The sequence below is a fragment of the Staurois parvus genome, unplaced genomic scaffold (genome assembly GCF_062004578.1).
Source record: "Staurois parvus isolate SC_StPar_1 unplaced genomic scaffold, SC_StPar_1.0 ptg000689l, whole genome shotgun sequence".
NCBI classification, from domain to species: domain Eukaryota; kingdom Metazoa; phylum Chordata; class Amphibia; order Anura; family Ranidae; genus Staurois; species Staurois parvus.
The window spans coordinates 778,136-796,443 of NW_028318485.1; the positions used below are offsets into that span (position 1 = coordinate 778,136).

An 18,308-nucleotide genomic window follows, 5' to 3' on the forward strand; every position below is an offset into this window, starting at 1 on the left:
CCAATTTCTGCCCATCCTTGGAGGAGGTATTGACATTGAGGTGAGACACAAAAGTGTCATCCAGTGGGCCGCTGAGCATTCTGGGACTTGGCATGCTAATGTGACAGAGAAGACGCCTAAGCTGGCATTGTTTGCATTTGAAAGGACTAAGGAGAATGTCAAGTTTTGGGGCCTAGATGTCAAATGGCTTTCTCCCACAGCAGTTCTCAAAGGCCACTGAATGCATATGGTCCGACGGCTGCACTGTTGGGGAAAAAAAAGCCAAGGTGGAAAGCTTTGGGCCCGTCGTTGAAAGCTTTGTGGATAACAAGCCTGAACTGGAGTCCAGGAAAGCTGGCGTAGACCAGGCTTGTTGGGAATCAGTTGTTCAGGCAAACACCTGCAGCTACCTTTATTTCTGGGCTAGATTCACAGAGCCTTGAAAGGGGGAATTTTGCATCCCTTAGGACATTTCCTCTCTCTAGGCCAGTGAGCACTCCGGCAGATGGGCATAAAGATTACCTTATCCGCAGCTCAACAACAAGGACAAAGCTACCGCCCGAACAGGGACTTGAACCCTGGACCCTCAGATTAAAAGTCTGATGCTCTACCGACTGAGCTATCCGGGCTCTGAAAGCTCCACCTCCAAAACAGTCCAATCTGCTTGAAACTTCACTTTTATGGCAGAAAAAGACCATGCGCCCAAAAGAAAAAGGAGATGTGTGCCTGAATGCACAAGTATTTGGCTCACTCCGGCTGGCCAATCGTCCTCTCCCATTCCATTTTTTAGGACAGCTTGCAACCATGCAGATAGGGTCCAGTCTGGTAGAGATGGAGAACGCTGAAAGTTTCTGGCTTAGTGTAACTTATAGGTCAATGCTCTTTCACTGGAAACAAGGGCCTTGCAAAAAACACACCGGCCAAACTGGTTCCTTAACCCTGGACCAACACGCTTCCAGTATTCTTCCTAATTGACTGGGTTACAGATAAAGAAAGTTCACCTTTAGCCTCATGATGTAGGGTCTAGCAGAGAAAAAGCAAGGAAAAATTTAATGAGGTAGAGTCCACTCTGGATTAAAGGCAAGTGGGGGGGAACGAGCATGACGTGGCAATCACATATTGTTCTACTCAGCAGGCTGCGTGATGACACAAAAGATCTCTATAGTGTCCCCGGCCCCATGACCCGCTTCCTCAACTCTAACACATCTCAGTCTGCATCTTAGAAGCCATTGCTTTTCTGCTGTTTCAAACATATTGCTCAGTCTCCTGAGAGACTCTCAAAAATTGCCAGTGCTGACTGTATTTCAAGTCATCACAGCGGGGTATTGGGATTAGTTTTCAATTAGCAATAATCACGCCTCAGGTGGACCTCATTGGCTATGATACTGCCACTGCGCAAAGCTAACCAAATCAGTGTCTGCCAATTTCTGCCCATCCTTGGAGGAGGTATTGACATTGAGGTGAGACACAAAAGTGTCATCCAGTGGGCCGCTGAGCATTCTGGGACTTGGCATGCTAATGTGACAGAGAAGACGCCTAAGCTGGCATTGTTTGCATTTGAAAGGACTAAGGAGAATGTCAAGTTTTGGGGCCTAGATGTCAAATGTCAAATGGCTTTCTCCCACAGCAGTTCTCAAAGGCCACTGAATGCATATGGTCCGACGGCTGCACTGTTGGGGAAAAAAAAGCCAAGGTGGAAAGCTTTGGGCCCGTCGTTGAAAGCTTTGTGGATAACAAGCCTGAACTGGAGTCCAGGAAAGCTGGCGTAGACCAGGCTTGTTGGGAATCAGTTGTTCAGGCAAACACCTGCAGCCACCTTTATTTCTGGGCTAGATTCACAGAGCCTTGAAAGGGGGAATTTTGCATCCCTTAGGACATTTCCTCTCTCTAGGCCAGTGAGCACTCCGGCAGATGGGCATAAAGATTACCTTATCCGCAGCTCAACAACAAGGACAAAGCTACCGCCCGAACAGGGACTTGAACCCTGGACCCTCAGATTAAAAGTCTGATGCTCTACCGACTGAGCTATCCGGGCTCTGAAACCTCCAAAACAGTCCAATCTGCTTGAAACTTCACTTTTATGGCAGAAATAGACCATTCGGCCAAAAGAAAGAGGAGATGTGTGCCTGAATGCACAAGTATTTGGCTCACTCCGGCTGGCCAATCGTCCTCTCCCATTCCATTTTTTAGGACAGCTTGCAACCATGCAGATAGGGTCCAGTCTGGTAGAGATGGAGAACGCTGAAAGTTTCTGGCTTAGTGTAACTTATAGGTCAATGCTCTTTCACTGAAAACAAGGGCCTTGCAAAAAACACACCGGCCAAACTGGTTCCTTAACCCTGGACCAACACGCTTCCAGTATTCTTCCTAATTGACTGGGTTACAAATAAAGAAAGTTCACCTTTAGCCTCATGATGCCAGGTCTAGCAGAGAAAAAGCAAGGAAAAATTTAATGAGGTAGAGTCCACTCTGGATTAAAGGCAAGTGGGGGGGAACGAGCATGACGTGGCAATCACATATTGTTCTACTCAGCAGGCTGCGTGATGACACAAAAGATCTCTATAGTGTCCCCGGCCCCGTTTCCTCAACTCTAACACATCTCAGTCTGCATCTTAGAAGCCATTGCTTTTCTGCTGTTTCAAACATATTGCTCAGTCTCCTGAGAGACTCTCAAAAATTGCCAGTGCTGACTGTATTTCAAGTCATCACAGCGGGGTATTGGGATTAGTTTTCAATTAGCAATAATCACGCCTCAGGTGGACCTCATTGGCTATGATACTGCCACTGCGCAAAGCTAACCAAATCAGTGTCTGCCAATTTCTGCCCATCCTTGGAGGAGGTATTGACATTGAGGTGAGACACAAAAGTGTCATCCAGTGGGCCGCTGAGCATTCTGGGACTTGGCATGCTAATGTGACAGAGAAGACGCCTAAGCTGGCATTGTTTGCATTTGAAAGGACTAAGGAGAATGTCAAGTTTTGGGGCCTAGATGTCAAATGGCTTTCTCCCACAGCAGTTCTCAAAGGCCACTGAATGCATATGGTCCGACGGCTGCACTGTTGGGGAAAAAAAAGCCAAGGTGGAAAGCTTTGGGCCCGTCGTTGAAAGCTTTGTGGATAACAAGCCTGAACTGGAGTCCAGGAAAGCTGGCGTAGACCAGGCTTGTTGGGAATCAGTTGTTCAGGCAAACACCTGCAGCTACCTTTATTTCTGGGCTAGATTCACAGAGCCTTGAAAGGGGGAATTTTGCATCCCTTAGGACATTTCCTCTCTCTAGGCCAGTGAGCACTCCGGCAGATGGGCATAAAGATTACCTTATCCGCAGCTCAACAACAAGGACAAAGCTACCGCCCGAACAGGGACTTGAACCCTGGACCCTCAGATTAAAAGTCTGATGCTCTACCGACTGAGCTATCCGGGCTCTGAAAGCTCCACCTCCAAAACAGTCCAATCTGCTTGAAACTTCACTTTTATGGCAGAAAAAGACCATGCGCCCAAAAGAAAAAGGAGATGTGTGCCTGAATGCACAAGTATTTGGCTCACTCCGGCTGGCCAATCGTCCTCTCCCATTCCATTTTTTAGGACAGCTTGCAACCATGCAGATAGGGTCCAGTCTGGTAGAGATGGAGAACGCTGAAAGTTTCTGGCTTAGTGTAACTTATAGGTCAATGCTCTTTCACTGGAAACAAGGGCCTTGCAAAAAACACACCGGCCAAACTGGTTCCTTAACCCTGGACCAACACGCTTCCAGTATTCTTCCTAATTGACTGGGTTACAGATAAAGAAAGTTCACCTTTAGCCTCATGATGCAGGGTCTAGCAGAGAAAAAGCAAGGAAAAATTTAATGAGGTAGAGTCCACTCTGGATTAAAGGCAAGTGGGGGGGAACGAGCATGACGTGGCAATCACATATTGTTCTACTCAGCAGGCTGCGTGATGACACAAAAGATCTCTATAGTGTCCCCGGCCCCGTGACCCGCTTCCTCAACTCTAACACATCTCAGTCTGCATCTTAGAAGCCATTTGCTTTTCTGCTGTTTCAAACATATTGCTCAGTCTCCTGAGAGACTCTCAAAAATTGCCAGTGCTGACTGTATTTCAAGTCATCACAGCGGGGTATTGGGATTAGTTTTCAATTAGCAATAATCACGCCTCAGGTGGACCTCATTGGCTATGATACTGCCACTGCGCAAAGCTAACCAAATCAGTGTCTGCCAATTTCTGCCCATCCTTGGAGGAGGTATTGACATTGAGGTGAGACACAAAAGTGTCATCCAGTGGGCCGCTGAGCATTCTGGGACTTGGCATGCTAATGTTACAGAGAAGACGCCTAAGCTGGCATTGTTTGCATTTGAAAGGTCTAAGGAGAATGTCAAGTTTTGGGGCCTAGATGTCAAATGGCTTTCTCCCACAGCAGTTCTCAAAGGCCACTGAATGCATATGGTCCGACGGCTGCACTGTTGGGGAAAAAAAAGCCAAGGTGGAAAGCTTTGGGCCCGTCGTTGAAAGCTTTGTGGATAACAAGCCTGAACTGGAGTCCAGGAAAGCTGGCGTAGACCAGGCTTGTTGGGAATCAGTTGTTCAGGCAAACACCTGCAGCCACCTTTATTTCTGGGCTAGATTCACAGAGCCTTGAAAGGGGGAATTTTGCATCCCTTAGGACATTTCCTCTCTCTAGGCCAGTGAGCACTCCGGCAGATGGGCATAAAGATTACCTTATCCGCAGCTCAACAACAAGGACAAAGCTACCGCCCGAACAGGGACTTGAACCCTGGACCCTCAGATTAAAAGTCTGATGCTCTACCGACTGAGCTATCCGGGCTCTGAAAGCTCCACCTCCAAAACAGTCCAATCTGCTTGAAACTTCACTTTTATGGCAGAAAAAGACCATGCGCCCAAAAGAAAGAGGAGATGTGTGCCTGAATGCACAAGTATTTGGCTCACTCCGGCTGGCCAATCGTCCTCTCCCATTCCATTTTTTAGGACAGCTTGCAACCATGCAGATAGGGTCCAGTCTGGTAGAGATGGAGAACGCTGAAAGTTTCTGGCTTAGTGTAACTTATAGGTCAATGCTCTTTCACTGGAAACAAGGGCCTTGCAAAAAACACACCGGCCAAACTGGTTCCTTAACCCTGGACCAACACGCTTCCAGTATTCTTCCTAATTGACTGGGTTACAGATAAAGAAAGTTCACCTTTAGCCTCATGATGTAGGGTCTAGCAGAGAAAAAGCAAGGAAAAATTTAATGAGGTAGAGTCCACTCTGGATTAAAGGCAAGTGGGGGGGAACGAGCATGACGTGGCAATCACATATTGTTCTACTCAGCAGGCTGCGTGATGACACAAAAGATCTCTATAGTGTCCCCGGCCCCATGACCCGCTTCCTCAACTCTAACACATCTCAGTCTGCATCTTAGAAGCCATTGCTTTTCTGCTGTTTCAAACATATTGCTCAGTCTCCTGAGAGACTCTCAAAAATTGCCAGTGCTGACTGTATTTCAAGTCATCACAGCGGGGTATTGGGATTAGTTTTCAATTAGCAATAATCACGCCTCAGGTGGACCTCATTGGCTATGATACTGCCACTGCGCAAAGCTAACCAAATCAGTGTCTGCCAATTTCTGCCCATCCTTGGAGGAGGTATTGACATTGAGGTGAGACACAAAAGTGTCATCCAGTGGGCCGCTGAGCATTCTGGGACTTGGCATGCTAATGTGACAGAGAAGACGCCTAAGCTGGCATTGTTTGCATTTGAAAGGACTAAGGAGAATGTCAAGTTTTGGGGCCTAGATGTCAAATGTCAAATGGCTTTCTCCCACAGCAGTTCTCAAAGGCCACTGAATGCATATGGTCCGACGGCTGCACTGTTGGGGAAAAAAAAGCCAAGGTGGAAAGCTTTGGGCCCGTCGTTGAAAGCTTTGTGGATAACAAGCCTGAACTGGAGTCCAGGAAAGCTGGCGTAGACCAGGCTTGTTGGGAATCAGTTGTTCAGGCAAACACCTGCAGCCACCTTTATTTCTGGGCTAGATTCACAGAGCCTTGAAAGGGGGAATTTTGCATCCCTTAGGACATTTCCTCTCTCTAGGCCAGTGAGCACTCCGGCAGATGGGCATAAAGATTACCTTATCCGCAGCTCAACAACAAGGACAAAGCTACCGCCCGAACAGGGACTTGAACCCTGGACCCTCAGATTAAAAGTCTGATGCTCTACCGACTGAGCTATCCGGGCTCTGAAACCTCCAAAACAGTCCAATCTGCTTGAAACTTCACTTTTATGGCAGAAATAGACCATTCGGCCAAAAGAAAGAGGAGATGTGTGCCTGAATGCACAAGTATTTGGCTCACTCCGGCTGGCCAATCGTCCTCTCCCATTCCATTTTTTAGGACAGCTTGCAACCATGCAGATAGGGTCCAGTCTGGTAGAGATGGAGAACGCTGAAAGTTTCTGGCTTAGTGTAACTTATAGGTCAATGCTCTTTCACTGAAAACAAGGGCCTTGCAAAAAACACACCGGCCAAACTGGTTCCTTAACCCTGGACCAACACGCTTCCAGTATTCTTCATAATTGACTGGGTTACAAATAAAGAAAGTTCACCTTTAGCCTCATGATGCCAGGTCTAGCAGAGAAAAAGCAAGGAAAAATTTAATGAGGTAGAGTCCACTCTGGATTAAAGGCAAGTGGGGGGGAACGAGCATGACGTGGCAATCACATATTGTTCTACTCAGCAGGCTGCGTGATGACACAAAAGATCTCTATAGTGTCCCCGGCCCCGTTTCCTCAACTCTAACACATCTCAGTCTGCATCTTAGAAGCCATTGCTTTTCTGCTGTTTCAAACATATTGCTCAGTCTCCTGAGAGACTCTCAAAAATTGCCAGTGCTGACTGTATTTCAAGTCATCACAGCGGGGTATTGGGATTAGTTTTCAATTAGCAATAATCACGCCTCAGGTGGACCTCATTGGCTATGATACTGCCACTGCGCAAAGCTAACCAAATCAGTGTCTGCCAATTTCTGCCCATCCTTGGAGGAGGTATTGACATTGAGGTGAGACACAAAAGTGTCATCCAGTGGGCCGCTGAGCATTCTGGGACTTGGCATGCTAATGTGACAGAGAAGACGCCTAAGCTGGCATTGTTTGCATTTGAAAGGACTAAGGAGAATGTCAAGTTTTGGGGCCTAGATGTCAAATGGCTTTCTCCCACAGCAGTTCTCAAAGGCCACTGAATGCATATGGTCCGACGGCTGCACTGTTGGGGAAAAAAAAGCCAAGGTGGAAAGCTTTGGGCCCGTCGTTGAAAGCTTTGTGGATAACAAGCCTGAACTGGAGTCCAGGAAAGCTGGCGTAGACCAGGCTTGTTGGGAATCAGTTGTTCAGGCAAACACCTGCAGCTACCTTTATTTCTGGGCTAGATTCACAGAGCCTTGAAAGGGGGAATTTTGCATCCCTTAGGACATTTCCTCTCTCTAGGCCAGTGAGCACTCCGGCAGATGGGCATAAAGATTACCTTATCCGCAGCTCAACAACAAGGACAAAGCTACCGCCCGAACAGGGACTTGAACCCTGGACCCTCAGATTAAAAGTCTGATGCTCTACCGACTGAGCTATCCGGGCTCTGAAAGCTCCACCTCCAAAACAGTCCAATCTGCTTGAAACTTCACTTTTATGGCAGAAAAAGACCATGCGCCCAAAAGAAAGAGGAGATGTGTGCCTGAATGCACAAGTATTTGGCTCACTCCGGCTGGCCAATCGTCCTCTCCCATTCCATTTTTTAGGACAGCTTGCAACCATGCAGATAGGGTCCAGTCTGGTAGAGATGGAGAACGCTGAAAGTTTCTGGCTTAGTGTAACTTATAGGTCAATGCTCTTTCACTGGAAACAAGGGCCTTGCAAAAAACACACCGGCCAAACTGGTTCCTTAACCCTGGACCAACACGCTTCCAGTATTCTTCCTAATTGACTGGGTTACAGATAAAGAAAGTTCACCTTTAGCCTCATGATGCAGGGTCTAGCAGAGAAAAAGCAAGGAAAAATTTAATGAGGTAGAGTCCACTCTGGATTAAAGGCAAGTGGGGGGAACGAGCATGACGTGGCAATCACATATTGTTCTACTCAGCAGGCTGCGTGATGACACAAAAGATCTCTATAGTGTCCCCGGCCCCGTGACCCGCTTCCTCAACTCTAACACATCTCAGTCTGCATCTTAGAAGCCATTTGCTTTTCTGCTGTTTCAAACATATTGCTCAGTCTCCTGAGAGACTCTCAAAAATTGCCAGTGCTGACTGTATTTCAAGTCATCACAGCGGGGTATTGGGATTAGTTTTCAATTAGCAATAATCACGCCTCAGGTGGACCTCATTGGCTATGATACTGCCACTGCGCAAAGCTAACCAAATCAGTGTCTGCCAATTTCTGCCCATCCTTGGAGGAGGTATTGACATTGAGGTGAGACACAAAAGTGTCATCCAGTGGGCCGCTGAGCATTCTGGGACTTGGCATGCTAATGTGACAGAGAAGACGCCTAAGCTGGCATTGTTTGCATTTGAAAGGACTAAGGAGAATGTCAAGTTTTGGGGCCTAGATGTCAAATGGCTTTCTCCCACAGCAGTTCTCAAAGGCCACTGAATGCATATGGTCCGACGGCTGCACTGTTGGGGAAAAAAAAGCCAAGGTGGAAAGCTTTGGGCCCGTCGTTGAAAGCTTTGTGGATAACAAGCCTGAACTGGAGTCCAGGAAAGCTGGCGTAGACCAGGCTTGTTGGGAATCAGTTGTTCAGGCAAACACCTGCAGCTACCTTTATTTCTGGGCTAGATTCACAGAGCCTTGAAAGGGGGAATTTTGCATCCCTTAGGACATTTCCTCTCTCTAGGCCAGTGAGCACTCCGGCAGATGGGCATAAAGATTACCTTATCCGCAGCTCAACAACAAGGACAAAGCTATCGCCCGAACAGGGACTTGAACCCTGGACCCTCAGATTAAAAGCCTGATGCTCTACCGACTGAGCTATCCGGGCTCTGTAAGCTCCACCTCCAAAACAGTCCAATCTGCTTGAAACTTCACTTTTATGGCAGAAAAAGACCATGCGCCCAAAAGAAAGAGGAGATGTGTGCCTGAATGCACAAGTATTTGGCTCACTCCGGCTTACCAATCGTCCTCTCCCATTCCATTTTTTAGGACAGCTTGCAACCATGCAGATAGGGTCCAGTCTGGTAGAGATGGAGAACGCTGAAAGTTTCTGGCTTAGTGTAACTTATAGGTCAATGCTCTTTCACTGGAAACAAGGGCCTTGCAAAAAACACACCGGCCAAACTGGTTCCTTAACCCTGGACCAACACGCTTCCAGTATTCTTCCTAATTGACTGGGTTACAGATAAAGAAAGTTCACCTTTAGCCTCATGATGCCAGGTCTAGCAGAGAAAAAGCAAGGAAAAATTGAATGAGGTAGAGTCCACTCTGGATTAAAGGCAAGTGGGGGGGAACGAGCATGACGTGGCAATCACATATTGTTCTACTCAGCAGGCTGCGTGATGACACAAAAGATCTCTATAGTGTCCCCGGCCCCGTGACCCGCTTCCTCAACTCTAACACATCTCAGTCTGCATCTTAGAAGCCATTGCTTTTCTGCTGTTTCAAACATATTGCTCAGTCTCCTGAGAGACTCTCAAAAATTGCCAGTGCTGACTGTATTTCAAGTCATCACAGCGGGGTATTGGGATTAGTTTTCAATTAGCAATAATCACGCCTCAGGTGGACCTCATTGGCTATGATACTGCCAACGCGAAAAGCTAACCAAATCAGTGTCTGCCAATTTCTGCCCATCCTTGGAGGAGGTATTGACATTGAGGTGAGACACAAAAGTGTCATCCAGTGGGCCGCTGAGCATTCTGGGACTTGGCATGCTAATGTGACAGAGAAGACGCCTAAGCTGGCATTGTTTGCATTTGAAAGGACTAAGGAGAATGTCAAGTTTTGGGGCCTAGATGTCAAATGTCAAATGGCTTTCTCCCACAGCAGTTCTCAAAGGCCACTGAATGCATATGGTCCGACGGCTGCACTGTTGGGGAAAAAAAAGCCAAGGTGGAAAGCTTTGGGCCCGTCGTTGAAAGCTTTGTGGATAACAAGCCTGAACTGGAGTCCAGGAAAGCTGGCGTAGACCAGGCTTGTTGGGAATCAGTTGTTCAGGCAAACACCTGCAGCCACCTTTATTTCTGGGCTAGATTCACAGAGCCTTGAAAGGGGGAATTTTGCATCCCTTAGGACATTTCCTCTCTCTAGGCCAGTGAGCACTCCGGCAGATGGGCATAAAGATTACCTTATCCGCAGCTCAACAACAAGGACAAAGCTACCGCCCGAACAGGGACTTGAACCCTGGACCCTCAGATTAAAAGTCTGATGCTCTACCGACTGAGCTATCCAGGCTCTGAAACCTCCAAAACAGTCCAATCTGCTTGAAACTTCACTTTTATGGCAGAAATAGACCATTCGGCCAAAAGAAAGAGGAGATGTGTGCCTGAATGCACAAGTATTTGGCTCACTCCGGCTGGCCAATCGTCCTCTCCCATTCCATTTTTTAGGACAGCTTGCAACCATGCAGATAGGGTCCAGTCTGGTAGAGATGGAGAACGCTGAAAGTTTCTGGCTTAGTGTAACTTATAGGTCAATGCTCTTTCACTGGAAACAAGGGCCTTGCAAAAAACACACCGGCCAAACTGGTTCCTTAACCCTGGACAAACACGCTTCCAGTATTCTTCCTAATTGACTGGGTTACAAATAAAGAAAGTTCACCTTTAGCCTCATGATGCCAGGTCTAGCAGAGAAAAAGCAAGGAAAAATTTAATGAGGTAGAGTCCACTCTGGATTAAAGGCAAGTGGGGGGGAACGAGCATGACGTGGCAATCACATATTGTTCTACTCAGCAGGCTGCGTGATGACACAAAAGATCTCTATAGTGTCCCCGGCCCCATGACCCGCTTCTTCAACTCTAACACATCTCAGTCTGCATCTTAGAAGCCATTGCTTTTCTGCTGTTTCAAACATATTGCTCAGTCTCCTGAGAGACTCTCAAAAATTGCCAGTGCTGACTGTATTTCAAGTCATCACAGCGGGGTATTGGGATTAGTTTTCAATTAGCAATAATCACGCCTCAGGTGGACCTCATTGGCTATGATACTGCCACTGCGCAAAGCTAACCAAATCAGTGTCTGCCAATTTCTGCCCATCCTTGGAGGAGGCATTGACATTGAGGTGAGACACAAAAGTGTCATCCAGTGGGCCGCTGAGCATTCTGGGACTTGGCATGCTAATGTGAGAGAGAAGACGCCTAAGCTGGCATTGTTTGCATTTGAAAGGACTAAGGAGAATGTCAAGTTTTGGGGCCTAGATGTCAAATGGCTTTCTCCCACAGCAGTTCTCAAAGGCCACTGAATGCATATGGTCCGACGGCTGCACTGTTGGGGAAAAAAAAGCCAAGGTGGAAAGCTTTGGGCCCGTCGTTGAAAGCTTTGTGGATAACAAGCCTGAACTGGAGTCCAGGAAAGCTGGCGTAGACCAGGCTTGTTGGGAATCAGTTGTTCAGGCAAACACCTGCAGCCACCTTTATTTCTGGGCTAGATTCACAGAGCCTTGAAAGGGGGAATTTTGCATCCCTTAGGACATTTCCTCTCTCTAGGCCAGTGAGCACTCCGGCAGATGGGCATAAAGATTACCTTATCCGCAGCTCAACAACAAGGACAAAGCTACCGCCCGAACAGGGACTTGAACCCTGGTCCCTCAGTTTAAAAGTCTGATGCTCTACCGACTGAGCTATCCGGGCTCTGAATGCTCCACCTCCAAAACAGTCCAATCTGCTTGAAACTTCACTTTTATGGCAGAAAAAGACCATGCGCCCAAAAGAAAGAGGAGATGTGTGCCTGAATGCACAAGTATTTGGCTCACTCCGGCTGGCCAATCGTCCTCTCCCATTCCATTTTTTAGGACAGCTTGCAACCATGCAGATAGGGTCCAGTCTGGTAGAGATGGAGAACGCTGAAAGTTTCTGGCCTAGTGTAACTTATAGGTCAATGCTCTTTCACTGGAAACAAGGGCCTTGCAAAAAACACACCGGCCAAACTGGTTCCTTAACCCTGGACCAACACTCTTCCAGTATTCTTCCTAATTGACTGGGTTACAAATAAAGAAAGTGTCAAGGTCCTACCTTTTCCCAGAGGTTATGTTACTCCATGTGCTAGCATCCATCTTGGATTTCTGCTGAGCATGATGGGAATCTTTTATGCCTTCAGGTCTCTGAGGTCCATCCCCCAGAGGGGTGTGGCTGAGTACATATAAGCCTGGGATCTGCACATGCTCTTTGCACTTGTGTCTTGTGTCTTTGTCTTGCTACAGCTCTGTGTATACGCTCGTGACTCTTCTGGTATTCTGACTCGGCTTGTGACTAAGACCATTCTCTGCGTTTCCCTTTGATCTGACCTTCTGTTGCTGAACCCGGCCCGTGACCTGTGATTCTCTGTCTACTGTTCTGTACTGTTTTGTCCTGTTGTTATTGACCCGGCTTGTCTGACTACGCTATTGTCATTCTCACCAACTACACGCCATTGGCGGCGGCCATTACCGCAGCTGGGGTGTCTCGGGGGCCGCGACCTGGTCCCTGGTTGCGTCAAGTCCATCCCCACCATCAGGGGCCCTGGTGAAGGGCAGCCTGGGACTTAGACTCCGCGCCCTGAGGGACTTCAGTCTGTTGGTGGTGGTTGTCGTCAGCCAGTGCGTTACCCTGCCACTAGGCCTACCTGTCCGTTCCACAGCCCTGCCCTGACATTACACAAGTGCCATGAATCCTGACGGTGCAGGTACGCCTTCACTTCCTATGTTGGTTGCCAGACTGGATCAACAGGATCTCCTGTTGGATCAGTTCGCTCAGGCGTTGCAAACTCTGCTGGCACGCACCGCGCACCTTACTCCTGGTGTTATTAGGCCGGTTGTCACTCCGGTGGTCACTCCCGCTGCTGTTCCGCTTGCTGTGCCTACCGCCGCGGCTGATGCGGCACCTGCGGTGTCCAGAGGTATGACCGGTTCAGCCCCTCTTCCACAGCGCTTTGGGGGTGAGCCGAGTCAGTGTCGTGGGTTCCTTAACCAGGTGGGGATTTACTTTGAATTAATCCCCTACGCTTTTCCGACTGAGAGGTCAAAGGTGGGTTTCCTCATCTCACTACTCTCAGACAAGGCCTTGGCCTGGGCGAATCCCTTATGGGAGAGGAATGACCCCGTGATTCACGAGTTTTCCGGTTTTGTCGATGCCTTCCGTAGGGTATTCGATGTACCGGCTCGCTCCGCCTCGGCTGCCAAGCTGCTCATGTCTATGCATCAGGGTTCACGGACCGTGGCCGAGTACGCCATAGAGTTTCGTACCCTGGCAGCAGAGGTGGGTTGGAACAATGAGGCTCTGGTGGCTGCGTTTTCTCAGGGTCTTTCTGATGCATTGAAGGACGAGATCGCAGCCAAGGAATTGCCTGTGGAGCTGGAAGCACTAATTTCCTTCCTGATCCTGATTGATACCAGGCTCAGGGAGAGGCCTTCACTCAAGGAACGCCTGCGGAGGCCTTCCAATCGACTGGCACCTGCGTTTTCTATCCCACCCATTCCTCCCTCTCCTCCCACGCCTCCTGGGGATAGATTGTCTGGTGGTGAGCCCATGCAGCTGGGGTTTGCTCGCCTTTCCGAGGGGGAGCGGGCCGCTCGGCGTCGGGAGGGTCGCTGCCTGTACTGTGGTCTTGGTGGGCACTTTCGGCAGTCCTGTCCGGTCCGTCCGGGAAACGCTCGCACCTGAGATCCTGTCGGGGACAGATCTTGGGTGGAGTCTCCTCGTCCCCGGCGTTCCGCAGAGATAAGCCACTGATCACCGTTGTCCTCTCTTGGGCGGAGGGCTCGGTGACGGCCCAGGCGTTGGTAGATTCTGGGGCTGGCGGGTTGTTTATGGACAGCTCGTTTGCTGCCCAGCACTCCATTCCCCTGCAGGCTCGAGTTACCCCATTGGTTCTCGAGGCGATAGATGGCAGGCCCCTGCAACCACCGCAGGTTACCCACGAGACTATGCCAGTTGAGGTAGCTATTGGGGCTGTTCACAGGGAGTTGGCCTGTTTCCAGGTGATTTCTTCTCCGCACTATTCGGTGGTTTTGGGGTATCCCTGGCTCCAGATGCACAATCCAACCTTCAATTGGCAAACTGCCGAGATTCTCTCGTGGTCTTCACAGTGTGGGGCCGGGTGCATCCGTGGGCCGGTTAAGGTGTTGTGTGCCTCCTCAGACTCTGCGTTGCCCACTGATTATGGGGAGTACCAGGACGTGTTTGATAAGGTACGCGCTGGTGCCTTACCTGCTCATCGTCCTTACGACTGCGCCATATCCTTGCAACCCGGTGCCACTCCTCCGCGTGGCAGGGTGTATCCTCTCTCGGTTGCGGAGAATAAGGCCATGGAGGAGTACGTTGCGGATGCGCTTTCCCGGGGGCACATTCGTAAGTCTACTTCCCCAGCAGGAGCGGGCTTTTTCTTTGTAAAGAAGAAGGGTGGTGAATTGAGGCCTTGCATCGATTATAGGGGTCTCAATCGAATCACCACTAAGAATGCCTACCCGATTCCCTTGATTACTGAGTTGTTCGACCGCCTTAAGGGGGCAACAGTCTTTACCAAACTTGACCTTAGGGCGGCGTACAACCTCGTACGGATCAAACAGGGGGATGAGTGGAAGACCGCGTTTAACACCAGAACCGGTCACTACGAATACCTGGTGATGCCCTTCGGGTTGTGTAACGCGCCCGCAGTTTTTCAGGAATTCATAAATGATGTCCTTCGTGACTTATTGCAGCAGTGCGTGGTAGTTTACTTGGATGACATCCTGGTTTACTCTGCCTCCATGGAGTCCCATATCCAGGATGTCAAGCAGGTGCTGCAACGATTACGTGAGAACGAACTTTTTTGTAAACTTGAGAAGTGCGAATTCCATCGATCCCAAGTTGCCTTTTTAGGCTACATCATTTCTGCGGAGGGATTCTCCATGGACCCTCAGAAGGTTTCGGCAGTTCTGCAGTGGCCTCGTCCCAATGGCCTTCGGCCCATTCAGCGCTTTTTAGGTTTTGCCAACTACTATCGGAAATTCATCAGAAATTTCTCCACGCTGGCAAAACCTCTCTCAGACCTAACCAAGAAGGGCAGCAATCCTCACGAGTGGCCATCCGAGGCCATCGTAGCTTTTGAGGCTCTGAAATCCGCCTTCGCTTCGGCTCCGATACTGTCTCATCCCAATCCTGGATTGCCCTTCGTCCTTGAGGTTGATGCATCCGAGACAGGAGTAGGCGCTCTCCTGTCTCAACGTCGGTCGCCCGATGGACCCCTACTTCCCTGTGGGTTCTACTCCAGGAAGCTTTCCTCTGCAGAGTGCAACTACCAGATTGGAGATAGGGAGTTGTTGGCAATCATTCTGGCTCTCAAGGAATGGAGGCACCTGCTCGAGGGCTCCGCAGTTCCGGTCCTCATTCTTACCGATCATAAGAACCTGACTTATCTTTCGGAGGCCAAAAGATTGACACCCCGTCAAGCCAGATGGGCCTTGTTCTTGTCGCGGTTCAACTATGTGGTCTCCTATTTGCCTGGTTCCAAGAATGTCAGGGCTGATGCATTATCGCGGCAATACTCTGAGTTGTCCAGGGAGGACTCTGAGCCAACCTCGGTCATACCTCCGGATCATATCCTGGCTGCCATTCGTACCAGTCTGACTTCTCCCCTTGGGGAGCAGATTTTGGCGGCTCAAACTGACGCTCCTCCCGAGAGACCGGAGGGTAGATGTTTTGTACCCGAGGGGTTGCGCACCCGTCTGCTGCGTACCTACCATAACTCCAAAACTGCCGGGCATCCGGGGAGGAACCAGTTGTCTTGGGTCGTCTCTCGGTTGTTCTGGTGGCCAACTCTCCGTGCCGACATCGCCTCTTATGTAGCGGCATGTTCGATCTGTGCCCAGAATAAATCTCCACGGCATCTTCCAATGGGTCTTCTGCAACCCATTCCCAATGGGGAGCGTCCTTGGTCACACCTGGGCATGGACTTTATTGTAGACCTCCCTGTGTCTCGGGGTCATACGGTCATCCTCATGGTCGTCGATCGTTTTTCCAAAATGTGCCATTGTATTCCACTCAGGAAATTACCAACAGCGCAAGAACTGGCCACGGTCTTTTCCAGGGAGATTTTTCGCCTGCATGGGTTGCCCAAGGTGATTGTCTCGGACCGCGGGAGTCAGTTCGTGTCCAGATTCTGGCGCGCCTTCTGCTCCCAGTTGGGCATTAGTCTCTCCTTTTCTTCAGCCTACCACCCGCAGTCCAATGGGGCTGCGGAGCGTTCCAATCAGGCCTTAGAACAATTCCTTCGGTGTTATATCTCGGACCATCAGGACGATTGGGCCGATCTCCTGCCTTGGGCTGAGTTTGCCAGGAACTCAGCGGTCAACTCCTCCTCCGGGATGTCCCCCTTCATGGCCAACTATGGGTACCAACCCGCGGTATTACCTGAGAGGTTCTCACCACAGGACATTCCGGCTGTGGAGAACCATCTTGCTGCCCTGCGTTCTTCATGGGGGCAGATCCAGAGGGCTTTGAGGGACTCGGCTCAGCGTCAGAAGTTCCAGGCTGATCGCAGACGGTTGCCCGCTCCTTCATACCAGGTCGGCGATCGGGTGTGGTTGTCTACTCGTAACCTCAATCTTCGGGTGCCCACACCCAAACTAGCTCCCCGTTTTGTCGGTCCTTTTCGCATTCTCCGCAAGGTGAATCCGGTGGCCTATGCCCTTGCCCTTCCACCTGGGATGCGGATCTCCAATATCTTTCATGTATCACTGTTGAAACCTCTGATCTGCAATCGCTTCACTACCTCTCTGCCTCGGCCCCGTCCCATTCGGGTTGACGGTCATGAGGAGTATGAGGTGAGCCGGATCCTGGACTCTCGATTGGTGCGCGGCCGATTACAGTTCCTGGTTCATTGGCGCGGTTATGGTCCCGAGGAGCGTTCCTGGGTTCCTTCCGCGGATGTCCATGCTCCTGCCCTCCTCCGCGCGTTTCATACCCGCTTTCCTCGGAAACCATTTGTTGAGCCGCGGAGGGGGAGGGGCCCTTGAGGAGGAGGTACTGTCAAGGTCCTACCTTTTCCCAGAGGTTATGTTACTCCATGTGCTAGCATCCATCTTGGATTTCTGCTGAGCATGATGGGAATCTTTTATGCCTTCAGGTCTCTGAGGTCCATCCCCCAGAGGGGTGTGGCTGAGTACATATAAGCCTGGGATCTGCACATGCTCTTTGCACTTGTGTCTTGTGTCTTTGTCTTGCTACAGCTCTGTGTATACGCTCGTGACTCTTCTGGTATTCTGACTCGGCTTGTGACTAAGACCATTCTCTGCGTTTCCCTTTGATCTGACCTTCTGTTGCTGAACCCGGCCTGTGACCTGTGATTCTCTGTCTACTGTTCTGTACTGTTTTGTCCTGTTGTTATTGACCCGGCTTGTCTGACTACGCTATTGTCATTCTCACCAACTACACGCCATTGGCGGCGGCCATTACCGCAGCTGGGGTGTCTCGGGGGCCGCGACCTGGTCCCTGGTTGCGTCAAGTCCATCCCCACCATCAGGGGCCCTGGTGAAGGGCAGCCTGGGACTTAGACTCCGCGCCCTGAGGGACTTCAGTCTGTTGGTGGTGGTTGTCGTCAGCCAGTGCGTTACCCTGCCACTAGGCCTACCTGTCCGTTCCACAGCCCTGCCCTGACAGAAAGTTCACCTTTAGCCTCATGATGCCAGGTCTAGCAGAGAAAAAGCAAGGAAAAATTTAATGAGGTAGAGTCCACTCTGGATTAAAGGCAAGTGGGGGGGAACGAGCATGACGTGGCAATCACATATTGTTCTACTCAGCAGGCTGCGTGATGACACAAAAGATCTCTATAGTGTCCCCGGCCCCGTGACCCGCTTCCTCAACTCTAACACATCTCAGTCTGCATCTTAGAAGCCATTGCTTTTCTGCTGTTTCAAACATATTGCTCAGTCTCCTGAGAGACTCTCAAAAATTGCCAGTGCTGACTGTATTTCAAGTCATCACAGCGGGGTATTGGGATTAGTTTTCAATTAGCAATAATCACGCCTCAGGTGGACCTCATTGGCTATGATACTGCCACTGCGCAAAGCTAACCAAATCAGTGTCTGCCAATTTCTGCCCATCCTTGGAGGAGGTATTGACATTGAGGTGAGACACAAAAGTGTCATCCAGTGGGCCGCTGAGCATTCTGGGACTTGGCATGCTAATGTGACAGA

General features: G+C 49.8%; 17 non-coding genes across 17 annotated transcripts; all 17 read right to left on the reverse strand.

Annotated features, from left to right (window-relative positions):
- Positions 1-535: 535 nt before the first annotated feature.
- TRNAK-UUU (transfer RNA lysine (anticodon UUU)) lies at positions 536-608 on the reverse strand. Its single transcript has one exon. It is a non-coding gene; the product is annotated as a tRNA-Lys (tRNA).
- A 633-nt stretch (positions 609-1,241) lies between these two features.
- Positions 1,242-1,382, reverse strand: LOC149447200 (U4 spliceosomal RNA). The gene has a single exon (XR_016306048.1). It is a non-coding gene; the product is annotated as a U4 spliceosomal RNA (small nuclear RNA).
- A 559-nt stretch (positions 1,383-1,941) lies between these two features.
- Positions 1,942-2,014, reverse strand: TRNAK-UUU (transfer RNA lysine (anticodon UUU)). The gene has a single exon. It is a non-coding gene; the product is annotated as a tRNA-Lys (tRNA).
- Positions 2,015-2,634: 620 nt separating this feature from the next.
- On the reverse strand, positions 2,635-2,775 carry LOC149447202 (U4 spliceosomal RNA). The gene has a single exon (XR_016306049.1). It is a non-coding gene; the product is annotated as a U4 spliceosomal RNA (small nuclear RNA).
- Positions 2,776-3,327: 552 nt separating this feature from the next.
- Positions 3,328-3,400, reverse strand: TRNAK-UUU (transfer RNA lysine (anticodon UUU)). Its single transcript has one exon. It is a non-coding gene; the product is annotated as a tRNA-Lys (tRNA).
- A 634-nt stretch (positions 3,401-4,034) lies between these two features.
- LOC149447204 (U4 spliceosomal RNA) lies at positions 4,035-4,175 on the reverse strand. Its single transcript, XR_016306050.1, has one exon. It is a non-coding gene; the product is annotated as a U4 spliceosomal RNA (small nuclear RNA).
- Positions 4,176-4,727: 552 nt separating this feature from the next.
- TRNAK-UUU (transfer RNA lysine (anticodon UUU)) lies at positions 4,728-4,800 on the reverse strand. The gene has a single exon. It is a non-coding gene; the product is annotated as a tRNA-Lys (tRNA).
- A 633-nt stretch (positions 4,801-5,433) lies between these two features.
- Positions 5,434-5,574, reverse strand: LOC149447206 (U4 spliceosomal RNA). The gene has a single exon (XR_016306051.1). It is a non-coding gene; the product is annotated as a U4 spliceosomal RNA (small nuclear RNA).
- A 559-nt stretch (positions 5,575-6,133) lies between these two features.
- Positions 6,134-6,206, reverse strand: TRNAK-UUU (transfer RNA lysine (anticodon UUU)). The gene has a single exon. It is a non-coding gene; the product is annotated as a tRNA-Lys (tRNA).
- A 620-nt stretch (positions 6,207-6,826) lies between these two features.
- LOC149447208 (U4 spliceosomal RNA) lies at positions 6,827-6,967 on the reverse strand. The gene has a single exon (XR_016306053.1). It is a non-coding gene; the product is annotated as a U4 spliceosomal RNA (small nuclear RNA).
- A 552-nt stretch (positions 6,968-7,519) lies between these two features.
- Positions 7,520-7,592, reverse strand: TRNAK-UUU (transfer RNA lysine (anticodon UUU)). Its single transcript has one exon. It is a non-coding gene; the product is annotated as a tRNA-Lys (tRNA).
- Positions 7,593-8,225: 633 nt separating this feature from the next.
- LOC149447210 (U4 spliceosomal RNA) lies at positions 8,226-8,366 on the reverse strand. The gene has a single exon (XR_016306054.1). It is a non-coding gene; the product is annotated as a U4 spliceosomal RNA (small nuclear RNA).
- Positions 8,367-8,918: 552 nt separating this feature from the next.
- On the reverse strand, positions 8,919-8,991 carry TRNAK-UUU (transfer RNA lysine (anticodon UUU)). Its single transcript has one exon. It is a non-coding gene; the product is annotated as a tRNA-Lys (tRNA).
- A 633-nt stretch (positions 8,992-9,624) lies between these two features.
- LOC149447212 (U4 spliceosomal RNA) lies at positions 9,625-9,765 on the reverse strand. Its single transcript, XR_016306190.1, has one exon. It is a non-coding gene; the product is annotated as a U4 spliceosomal RNA (small nuclear RNA).
- Positions 9,766-10,324: 559 nt separating this feature from the next.
- Positions 10,325-10,397, reverse strand: TRNAK-UUU (transfer RNA lysine (anticodon UUU)). Its single transcript has one exon. It is a non-coding gene; the product is annotated as a tRNA-Lys (tRNA).
- A 627-nt stretch (positions 10,398-11,024) lies between these two features.
- LOC149447214 (U4 spliceosomal RNA) lies at positions 11,025-11,165 on the reverse strand. Its single transcript, XR_016306055.1, has one exon. It is a non-coding gene; the product is annotated as a U4 spliceosomal RNA (small nuclear RNA).
- Positions 11,166-18,042: 6,877 nt separating this feature from the next.
- On the reverse strand, positions 18,043-18,183 carry LOC149447215 (U4 spliceosomal RNA). The gene has a single exon (XR_016306056.1). It is a non-coding gene; the product is annotated as a U4 spliceosomal RNA (small nuclear RNA).
- Between the last annotated feature and the right edge of the window lie 125 nt (positions 18,184-18,308).